This window comes from Cetorhinus maximus, chromosome 30 (assembly GCF_964194155.1).
Source record: "Cetorhinus maximus chromosome 30, sCetMax3.hap1.1, whole genome shotgun sequence".
Lineage (NCBI taxonomy): Eukaryota > Metazoa > Chordata > Chondrichthyes > Lamniformes > Cetorhinidae > Cetorhinus > Cetorhinus maximus.
The window spans coordinates 7,177,092-7,189,692 of NC_135908.1; the positions used below are offsets into that span (position 1 = coordinate 7,177,092).

The 12,601-nt window shown below is 49.1% G+C and overlaps 1 protein-coding gene across 1 annotated transcript in view; it reads right to left on the reverse strand.

Moving 5' to 3' along the window:
* tp53bp1 (tumor protein p53 binding protein, 1) overlaps positions 1 to 12,591 on the reverse strand; it is a 127,502-nt gene extending 114,911 nt beyond the window's left edge. The window contains exon 1 of the mRNA XM_078532204.1: positions 12,404 to 12,591. The gene's annotated coding sequence lies outside the window, so the exon portion shown is untranslated. The remainder of the gene's footprint in view (positions 1 to 12,403) is intronic.
* Positions 12,592 to 12,601: the final 10 nt, after the last annotated feature.

Consider the following 12,601-nt stretch of genomic DNA (forward strand, 5'->3'; position numbering starts at 1 on the left):
CAGAACCCAGGGACTTATCAACCCGCAGCTCCAACAATTTTCTAGGTATCCCTTTCCTGGTGATTATAATTTTCCTGAATTCCTCCCTCTCTTCCATTTGCAGCTATTTCTGGGATATTATTTGTATCCTATATAATGAAGACTGATGCAAAATACCTGGTCAATTCATCTGTCATCTCCTTATTTTCCATTATTAATTCCCCACACTCACTTTATACAGGACTAACCCTCACTTTGTTAACTCTTTTCTTTTTAAAATAGCTATAGAAACTCCTACTGTCTTCATATTTCTAGCTAGTTTTCTCTCATACCCTACATGGAAAAATCAGGTGGGCAAAGGTACCTAGATGAGGAATTCATTGAATGTTTTCAGGATAGTTTCTTAGAACAGTATATTCTGGCACCAACCAGAGAGGTGATACTAGACGAGAAGGTGGTGGTGAGCTGCCTTCTTGAACCGATGCAGTCCATGTGCTGTTAGGGAGGGAGTTCCAGGATTTTGACCCAGCGACAGTGAAGGAACGGCAATATATTTCCAAGTCAGGATGGTGTGTGGCTTGGAGGGGGATTTCCAGGTGGTGTTGTTCCCATCCATCTGCTGCCCTTGTCCTTCTAGATGGTAGTGGTCGTGCATTTGGAAGGTGCTGCCTAAGGAGCCTTGGTGAGTTGCTGCAGTGCATCTTATAGATGGTACACACTGCTGCTACTGTTCATCGGTGGTGGAGGAAGTGAATGTTTGTGGATGTGGTGCCAATCAAGCAGGCTGCTTTGTCCTGGATAGTGTCAAGCTTCTTGAGTGTTGTGGGAGCTGCACTCATCCAGGCAAGTGGAGAATATTCCATCACACTCCTGACTTGTGCCTTGTAGATGGTGGACAGGCTTTGGGGAGTCAGGAGGTGAGTTATTTGCTGGAAGATTCCTAGCCTCTGACCTGCTCTTGTAGCCACAGTATTTATATGGCTAGTCTAGCTCAATTTCTGGTTAATGGTAACGCCCAGGATGTTGATAGTGGGGGATTCAGTAATGGTAAGGTCACTGAATGTCATGGTGAGATGGTTGGATTCTCTCTTGTTGAAGATGTTCATTGCCTGACACTTGTGTGGCACCAATGTTACTTGCCACTTGTCAGCCCAAGCCTGGATATTGTCCAGGTCTTGCTGCATTTGGGCATGGGCTGCTTCAGTATCTGAGTCGTCGTGAATGGTGAACATTGTGCAATCATCAGCGAACATCCCCACTTCTGACCTTATGATGAAAGGAAGGTCATTGATGAAGCAGCTGAAGGTGAAGGGCCCAGGACACTACCCTGAGGAACTCCTGCAGTGATGTCCTGGAGCTGAGATGACCTCCAACAACCACAACCATCTTCCTTTGTGCTGGGTATGACTCCAACCAGCAGAGCATTTTCCCCCTGATTCCCATTGACTCCAGTTTTGCTAGGGCTCCTTGAAGCCACACTCAGTCATGCTTTCTTGATGTCAAGGGCAGTTACTCTCGCCTCACCTTAGGAGTTCAGCTCTTTGGTCCATTTTTCAACCAAGGCTGTAATGAGGTCAGAAGCTGAGTGGCCCTGGTGGAACCCAAACTGAGCATCAGTGAGCAAGTTATTGCTAAACAAGTGACGCTTGACAGCACTGTTGATGACACCTTCCATTACTTTACTGATGGCTGAGAGTAGACTGACGGGGCGGTAATTGGCCGGGTTGGATTTGTCCTGCTTTGTGTGTGCAGGACATACCTGCATAATTTTCCACATAGCCGGGTAGATGCCAGGTTTGTAGCTGTACTGGAACAGCTTGGCTAGGGGCACAGAAAGCTGTGGAACACAAGTCTTCAGTATAATTGCCGGAATATTGTCAGGGCCTGTAGCGTTTGCAGTGTCCAGTGCCTTCAGCCTTTGATATCACGTGGGGTGAAACGAATTGGCTGAAGACTGGCATCTGTGATGCTGGGGACCTCCGGAGGAGGCCGAGATGGATCATCCACTTGGCACTTCTGGCTGAAGATTGTTGCGAATGCTTCAGCCTTATCTTTTACTCTGATGTGCTGAGCTCCCCATCATTGAGGATGGGGATATTTGTGGAGCCTCCTCCTCCAGTGAGCTGTTTACTTTTCCACTACCATTCACGACTGGATGTGGCAGGACTGCAGAGCTTAGATCTGATCCGTCGGTTGTGAAATCGCTTAGCCCTGTCTATCACTTGCTGCTTATGCTGTATGGCACACAAGTAGTCCTGTGTTATAACTTCACCAGTTTGACACCTCATTTTTAGGTATGCCTGGTGCTGCTCTGGCATGCCCTCCTGCACTCTTCATTGAACCAGGGTTGATCCCCTGGCTTGGCGGTAATGGTAGAGTGGGGGATATGCCGGGCCATGAGGTTACAGGTTGTGTTTGAGTACAATTCTGCTGCTGCTGATGGCCCACAGCACCTCATGGATGCCCAGTCTTGAGTTGCTAGATCTATTCAAAATCTATCCCATTTAGCATGGCAATAGCTCTACACAATACGATGGAGTGTAGCCTCAATGTGAAGACGGGACTTCGTCTCCACAATGACTGTGCGGTGGTTACTCCTATCGATACTGTCATTGATAGAAGCATCTGCGGCAGGCAGGTTGGTGAGGGTGAGGTCAAGTGAGATTTTCCCCCCTGTTGGTTCCCTCACCGCCTGCCGCAGACCCAGTCTAGCTGCTGTGTCCTTTAGGACCAAGCCAGCTCGGTCAGTACTGGTGCTACCGAACCACTCTCGGTGATGGACATTGAAGTCCCCACCCACAGTACATTCTGTGCCCTTGCCACCCTCAGTGCTTCCACCAAGTGATTTTCGACATGGAGGAGCACTGATTCATCAGCTGAGCAGGGGGGGTGGTCCGGTACGTGGTAATCAGCAGGAGGTTTCCTTGCCCATGTTTGACCTTATACCAAGAGACTTCATGGGGGCCGCAGTTATATTGAGGGCTCCCAGGGCAACTCCCTCCTGAGTGTACACCACTGTGGTGCCACATTGGCTGCGTCTGTCCTGCCGGTGGGACAGGACATACCCAGGGGTGGTGATGGTGGTGACTCGGACATGATCTGTAAGATACGATTCAGTGAGTATGACTATGTCAGGCTGTTGCTTGACTGGTCTGTGAAACAGCTCTCCCAACTGCCCCCAGTATTTAGTTTAAATCCTCTCTATTTCCCTAGTTATGTGGCTTGCTAGAACACTGGTCCCAGCATGGTTCAGGTGTAGTCTGCTCCTACGTCTTATGGTCTAACAGTACAGTTCCCACTACCTCAGTACTGCTATCAGTGCCCCTCAAACCGGAACCCACTTCTCCCACCCTAGTCTTTGAGCCACGCAATCATCTCTCTAATCTTATTTGCCCTATGCCAATTTGCACATGGTTCAGGTAATAATCCAGAGATTATTACCTTTGAGGTTCTAGTTTTTTTAAATTTGGTACCTAGCCCCTCATACTCTCTCTGCAGAACCTCTTTCCTTGCCCTACCTATATTGTTGGTACCTACATGGACCAGGATGTCTGGGTCCTCTCCCTCCCACTTCAAGGTCCTCTACAGCCCTGAGCAGATGGCCCAAAACTCTGTCACCGGGCAGACGACGCAGTCTTCTGGATTCTCACTCTCGGTTGCAGAAAAACAATGGCTAGCCCCCCATCTATACCGTCCCCTACTACCGCTACATTCTTTTTTGCTCCCCCTCGCTTGGACGGCTTCCTGTACCATGGTGCCATTCATTCTGATTAAGTACCAAATTACCCTCAGGCCAAAGCCTTTATCTTGTACACTGTACCTGCCCTCTGGGGTCCAGAATACATTGTGGCAAATGCACACAATTAAAATGCAACTTTCAAACAGCCATCAATTCCTTATCATCCGAGGGAGGGAGTGAAAAGAGGTCCCAGGGTGGGTGGGATTGAGCGACACTGCGAATCATAAATGTACTTCTCTCTGAGGAACATCCAAAAGTAACCATATTGCATCGGAGCTTTATAAGTAATACATTGTTTACAAGAATTGGGGATCAAACTGGCCCTACAAAGAGACAGGCAGTGAGCACATGCACACACCCAAAAGCTCAGCACCAGCAGTGGACAAAGGCAAGCGCAGACAACACACAGCAGCACCAGTTACAGAGCAGGGCTGCCCAAGAGTGCGCTGACCAGCTCGAGTGGCTACAGGGGTCACTGCTTTAGTGATTTCCTGGGCCTGAGCTTTCACAGCTCCACTGCAGCCAAGAAAATGAGGCAGGAGGGGGCTGTTCCCCAGCTTGTTCTGCAGAACGAACCCAATGAATCAAGGGCTAAGACCTGTCCCTATCGAAATGGGGAGGGGGTCCGCAGAGGACCTCCAAGTTACACTGAAAAACTCAAAGATAGGTCATTGTTTTAGCTTTGTCCACCCCCCACCCAAGGACGTCCATGTCTAACCAGTGGCTAATGGCCATTCATCTTTAGGAAGCACTCAGAGAGGGCTCAGTGCCTCTGATGGGCCTAAATTTCCTGCCAAATTGTTGAGGCCTTACTAAAGGCTCTCAGAAGCACAGTAACATCCCGGGTCAGGAAATCCCAGCACTCCTGGGCCCGAACAGTCCATTTCAGCTGGGGGATAGGATAAACGGCCCTGTAAAATCCAACCGGGGTCTCAGAACCAGCCAAGCATGATTGGTGAAAAAAGCGAATGAAGGTATAACGTCCAAAGCTGACCAGGATAAACTACAGGAGAATCGGAAAAGTTTTGCGCACGGGCGGCCAGTGAAATTCAAGGTAGAGAAAGAAATTCAAAGAGCTCCACTTGGAGGGACAAGAATTCCCAAGAAGAGATGATTGCTTTCTAAAAGGCAAGGACGTAATGAGCACCTAAAATGACAGAGGCCCGAGAGTTGCGATGAACAACAGTGCCTGACGGTGTTTGTGAAGCAACTCAGATGTCGGTTTCTGTTCAAATTGAGCCAAAAGGCAAGGTAACCCCGTCGTTTTATAAACCATTGGTGCCACCACACTTGGAATCCGGTGTACAGTTCTGATCACCACAGCAGATGAAGGTGTGGCAGATTCCTGACTCCTAAAGGAGGAATGGTTTGAGGGGTTGGAGAGATCGGATGGCCTGGAGCGATTATGCAAACTACGCTCGCTCTCACTGGAAAACAGAAAGTGATATGATTGTTGCTTTTACAATTCTAGATAACATAAACCACGGCAAGCTGCTTCACCTCGTCCACATCAGCACAACACAAGGACACAGGCTTCATTGGAAGGAGGGGTAAACTCAAGCTAATGGGAGGAAACAATATTCCATTGTACAAGTGGTCAATCTATAGAACAGATTCCCTTGGGAGATGGTGGAAAACACATTCATCAAAATGGCCACTGGATAGTTTTCTGACAGAAAATAACATTTTGGGCTCCAGTCTATGTGTAGTTTCGGACATATGATGGGTGTAACGTGCTCAGAGAGCAACAGATGACTTTGGACCTCTGGTTCCCAAATCTCTCCAGCACTTGGGGGCTTTCCTCACCCTCATGTCTGAGTCTGTTGTAGACTCATTGATAGAGATTGATCTCTGTGATTAGTCACTAACTCCATTATCATCGCATCGTGTGACTATCAGGATAGTGGAAGGTGAGCTCAGTGGGCTCCGGTCCTTTGTCATCCAGCTATTCCAATGATTTCAGAGCTGGTTTACAAGTTTTGGATCAATTTACTCCACCCCCCCCTATCTCAAGATATCCCTACGTCCCCATGGCCGCAACTATTCACATGATCTTTGCTTCTCCAAATCCTTTTAAACGCTTCTTTTCACTGTCTGATTTCAGAGTCAGCCTTGGCTCAAAGGTAGCAGAGTTAGAAACTTGTGACTTCAACTCCCACTCCAGAGCCTTGAGTATAGAAGAGAGAAAAAAAAACTTGCATTTATATAGCGCCTTTCACAGCCACAGAACACCCAAAGCACTTTACGGACAATGAGCTACTTTCTGAAGCGCAGTCACCGCTGTGATGTAGGAAATGCGGCAGCCAATTTACGCACAGCAAGCTCCCACAAACAGCAACGTGATAATGACAGATCATCTGTTTTAGCAATGTCAACTGAGGGTCAAATATTGGCCAGGACACGAGGCATTGAGGGGGGGGTGTTCAAAATAGCCATCTGACAGGACAGTCAATTTAACCTCCCATTTGAAAGATGGCACTTCAGGCAATGCAGCACTCCCTCAATACTGCACTAGATTGTCCTGCTCAAGTCCTGGAGTGAGACTTGGACCCAGAATTGTCTCGAGTCAGAGGCAAGATTGCTACTGACTGAGCTACAACCGACACCAAAAAAGATGCCAACATACAAATTAGGAGGAGTAAAAACAGAAAATGCTGGAAAAAAACTCCGCAGGTCTGACAGCACCTGTGGAGCGAGAAACAGTTAACGTTTCGAGTCTGTATGACCCTTCTTCAGAGCAGACCCTCCTTCAGCAGGAGTAGGCCACGCAGTCCCTCAAGCCTGCACGGCCATTCAATAGCGGCATGGCTGAGCGAATTGTAAAACTCTCCCTAGCCCTGATAATGTTTCACCTCCCCCTGCCCCCGGCCCCCGTTGTTTATCAAAAATCTATCTACCTCTGCCTTAAAAATATTCAAAGACTTTGCTTCCACCGCCTTTTGAGACAGACATAAAAGATCCAATGGCATTATTTTGAAGAGTGACTGAATTCTCCCTGGTGTCCTAGTCAATATTGATACCTCAGTCAGCGTCGCTAAAAACAAAGAGATAATCAGGTCTTAAGCACATTGCTGTTTGTGGGAGCTTGCTATGAGAAAATTGGTTACTGTGTTTCCCACTTTAAACCAGTAACTACACGTCAAAAGTATTTCATTGGCTGCACATCAAGGTGCACTGGAAAATCCTATAGTCTTAAAAGAGCATTAAAAATGCTTCCTTTCATCTAATGGGTCCAAGTGCTCCTCCTTATTCACTCCCTTGTGAACACCAAGCAACTCAGGGACACAACATGCTTTCTGTGACCCAGCAGTCTCAGATCCAATGGTTAACCCTTTGAGATTATCCTGACATAAAACACAAGGAATACAGCCCGGCAACGTGGTATTTAAATACTACTGCCATTTCTTAAAACATGCCAGGATCCAGGCATCACATAATCTGGAACCTCTGCAGCAACTGAGCACCCTTACCCAGGGAGACAATACAGGGTCAAAGTCCAAAAATGCAAAAGCATTAAAAAGCAACTGTGCATACCAGCTGGACAGTGTCACTGTAGACAATACGGAAACACAGCCAACATCTAATAACACAAACATATTACACAATCTGTCAAAGCCCCACACCCGCCACACTCCTGCGATACAGCCCGTATCGCACATAAGCCATGCGTCCTTGTTACAGTCCGTATCTCACACACACACACTCCCCTGTTAGTCCACATCACTCACGCACATACCCACGGACATATGTTACAGTCCATGTCTCACACACCTTTCCTATGTTACGGTCCATATCGCTCTCTCACACACGCCCCCTCCCATGTTACGGTCCATATCTCTCTCTCTCACACACACACACACACACACACACACACACACACACACACACACACACACACACACACACACACACACACACCCCTCCCATGTTACAGTCCATATCACACACACACACACCCCCTCCCATCACTCACTCTCACACACACACACACCCCCCTCCCATGTTACAGTCCATATCACACACACACGCACACACCCCCCACCCATGTTACAGTCCATATCACACACACACACCCCTCCCATGTTACAGTCCATATCACACACACACACACCCCTCCCATGTTACAGTCCATATCACACTCACACCCCTCCCATGTTACAGTCCATATCACACACACACCCCCCTCCCATGTTACAGCCAATATCACACACATACACACCCTCCCATGTTACAGCCCATATCACACACACACACACACCCCTCCCATGTTACAGCCAATATCACACACACACACACACACCCCTCCCATGTTACAGCCAATATCACACACACACACCCCTCCCATGTTACAGTCCATATCACACACACACACACACACCCCTCCCATGTTACAGTCCATATCACACTCACACCCCTCCCATGTTACAGTCCATATCACACACACACCCCCCTCCCATGTTACAGCCAATATCACACACATACACACCCTCCCATGTTACAGCCCATATCACACACATACACACCCTCCCATGTTATAGCCCATATCACTCACACTCACACACACCCCTCCCATGTTACAGTCCATATCGCACACACACCCCCTCCCATGTTACAGTCCATATCACACACACACCCCCTCCCATGTTACAGTCCATATCACACACACACCCCCTCCCATGTTACAGTCCATATCACACACACACCCCCCTCCCATGTTACAGCCAATATCACACACATACACACCCTCCCATGTTATAGCCCATATCACTCACACTCACACACACCCCTCCCATGTTACAGCCCATATCGCACACACACCCCTCCCATGTTACTGTCCATATCACACACACAGCCCCTTCCATGTTAAAGTCCATATCACACACACACCCCCTCCCATGTTACAGTCCATATCACACACACCCCCCCTCCCATGTTACAGTCCATATCACACACACATACCCCCTCCCATGTTACAGTCCATATCACACACACACACCCCCTCCCATGTTACAGTCCATATCACACACACACCCCCTCCCATGTTACAGCCAATATCACACACACACCCCCTTCCCATGTTACAGTCCATATCACACACACACACCCTCCCATGTTACAGCCAATATCACACACACACACCCTTCCCATGTTACAGTCCATATCACACACACACCCCTCCCATGTTACAGTCCATATCACACACACACCCCCCTCCCATGTTACAGTCCATATCACACACACACCCCCCTCCCATGTTACAGTCCATATCACACACACACCCCCCTCCCATGGTACAGTCCATATCACACACACACACCCTCCCATGTTACAGTCCATATCACACACACACCCCCCTCCCATGGTACAGTCCATATCACACACACACACCCCTCCCATGTTACAGTCCATATCACACACACACACCCTCCAATCACTTACTCTCACACACACACACACCCCTCCCATGTTACAGTCCATATCACACACACACACACACCCTCCCATCACTCACTCTCACACACACCCCCCCCTCCCATGTTACAGTCCATATCACACACACACACACACCCCCCCTCCCATGTTACAGTCCATATCACACACACACGCCCCCCTCCCATATCACAGTCCATATCACACACACACACCTCCCATGTTACAGTCCATATCACACACACACACCTCCCATGTTACAGTCCATATCACACACACACACACACCCCTCCCATGTTACAGTCCATATCACACACACACACACACACACACACATACCCACCCCTCCCATGTTACAGTCCATATCTCACACACACACACCTCCCATGTTACAGTCCATATCACAGACACACCCCCCTCCCATGTTACAGCCAATATCACACATACACACCCTCCCATGTTACAGCCCATATCACACTCATACACACCCTCCCATGTTACAGCCCATATCACTCACACTCACACACACCCCTCCCATGTTACAGCCCATATCACACACACATCCCTCCCATGTTACAGTCCATATCACACACACCCCTCCCATGTTACTGTCCATATCACACACACCCCTCCCATGTTACTGTCCATATCACACACACCCCTCCCATGTTACTGTCCATATCACACACACCCCTCCCATGTTACTGTCCATATCACACACACCCCTCCCATGTTACTGTCCATATCACACACACCCCTCCCATGTTGCTGTCCATATCACACACACACCCCCTCCCATGTTACAGTCCATATCTCACACACCCCCCCTCCCATGTTACAGTCCATATCGCACACACCCCCCCTCCCATGTTACAGTCCATATCACACACACCCCCCTCCCATGTTACAGCCAATATCACACATACACACCCTCCCATGTTACAGCCCATATCACACTCATACACACCCTCCCATGTTACAGCCCATATCACTCACACTCACACACACCCCTCCAATGTTACAGCCCATATCACACACACATCCCTCCCATGTTACAGTCCATATCACACACACCCCTCCCATGTTACTGTCCATATCACACACACCCCTCCCATGTTACTGTCCATATCACACACACCCCTCCCATGTTACTGTCCATATCACACACACCCCTCCCATGTTACAGTCCATATCACACACACACCCCCTCCCATGTTACAGTCCATATCACACACACACCCCCTCCCATGTTACAGTCCATATCTCACACACCCCCCCTCCCATGTTACAGTCCATATCGCACACCCCCCCCTCCCATGTTACAGTCCATATCGCACACACCCCCCCTCCCATGTTACAGTCCATATCACACACACCCCCCCTCCCATGTTACAGCCAATATCACACATACACACCCTCCCATGTTACAGCCCATATCACACTCATACACACCCTCCCATGTTACAGCCCATATCACTCACACTCACACACACCCCTCCAATGTTACAGCCCATATCACACACACATCCCTCCCATGTTACAGTCCATATCACACACACCCCTCCCATGTTACTGTCCATATCACACACACCCCTCCCATGTTACTGTCCATATCACACACACCCCTCCCATGTTACTGTCCATATCACACACACCCCTCCCATGTTACAGTCCATATCACACACACACCCCCTCCCATGTTACAGTCCATATCACACACACACCCCCTCCCATGTTACAGTCCATATCTCACACACCCCCCCTCCCATGTTACAGTCCATATCGCACACCCCCCCCTCCCATGTTACAGTCCATATCACACACACCCCCCTCCCATGTTACAGTCCATATCACACACACACCCTCCCATGTTACAGTCCATATCACACACACACACCCCTCCCATGTTACAGTCCATATCACACACACACACACATACCCCTTCCATGTTACAGCCCATATCACACACACACACACACCCCTTCCATGTTACAGTCCATATCACACGCACCCCTCCCATGTTACAGTCCATATCACACGCACCCCTCCCATGTTACAGTCCATATCACACACACCCCTCCCATGTTACAGCCCATATCACACACACACCCCTCCCATGTTACAGTCCATATCACACACACCCCTCCCATGTTACAGTCCATATCACACACACCCCCCTCCCATGTTACAGTCCATATCACACACACCCCCCCTCCCATGTTACAGTCCATATCACACACACCCCCCTCCATGTTACAGTCCATATCACACACACACCCCTCCCATGTTACAGTCCATATCACACACACACCCCTCCCATGTTACAGTCCATATCACACACACACCCCTCCCATGTTACAGTCCATATCACACACACCCCCCTCCCATGTTACAGTCCATATCACACACACCCCCCTCCCATGTTACAGTCCATATCACACACACCCCCTCCCATGTTACAGTCCGTATAAACACACACACACCCTCCCATGTTACAGTCCATATGACACACACAACCCTCCCATGTTACAGTCCATATGACACACACACACACCCCCTACCATGTTACAGTCCATATGACACACACACACCCCTCCCATGTTACAGTCCATATGACACACAACACACCCCCCTCCCATGTTACAGTCCATATGACACACACACCCCCCCCATGTTTACAGTCCATATGACACACAACCCCCCTCCCATGTTACAGTCCATATGACGCACACACCCCCCCATGTTACAGTCCATATGACACACACACCCCCCTCCCATGTTACAGTCCATATGACACACCACACCCCTCCCATGTTAGTCCATGTGACGCACACAGCCCCCTCCCATGTTACAGTCCATATGACACACACACCCCCCTCCCATGTTACAGTCTATATGACCGCACACACCCCCCTCCCATGTTACAGTCCATATGACACACACACCCCCCTCCCATGTTACAGTCCATATGACACACACCCCCCTCCCATGTTACAGTCCATACACCACACACTCTGGTATTAGACAATATCAAACCCCCATACTTCCATGTTACAGGCAATATCATATTCCTGATACAGTCTACATCTCAAATATATATTACATCAGAGAGCTATATGCCTGTTTGCAGTCTATATTACACACACACACACATTGCACCTAGAATACAGCCAGAATACAGCCTATATCACACGCGCTATAGCCCATATGTCTATATATATGATCTATACTATCTGTACCCCCCCACATGTTTACCAATCAGCTTATGCAGGATTTTTGCTCGACCTGTAACCACTGGATTTGTTCTCTCCGGCTGCAGATTCCCTCCGGGGCCGGTTCTCCCTCTCCCACTGTGATACCGGCAGTGCGGGGCTCCGGCCGCTCTCTCCGGCAGTGCGGCTCTCCGGCAGTGCGGCTCTCCGGCAGTGCGGGGCTCCGGCCGCTCTCTCCGGC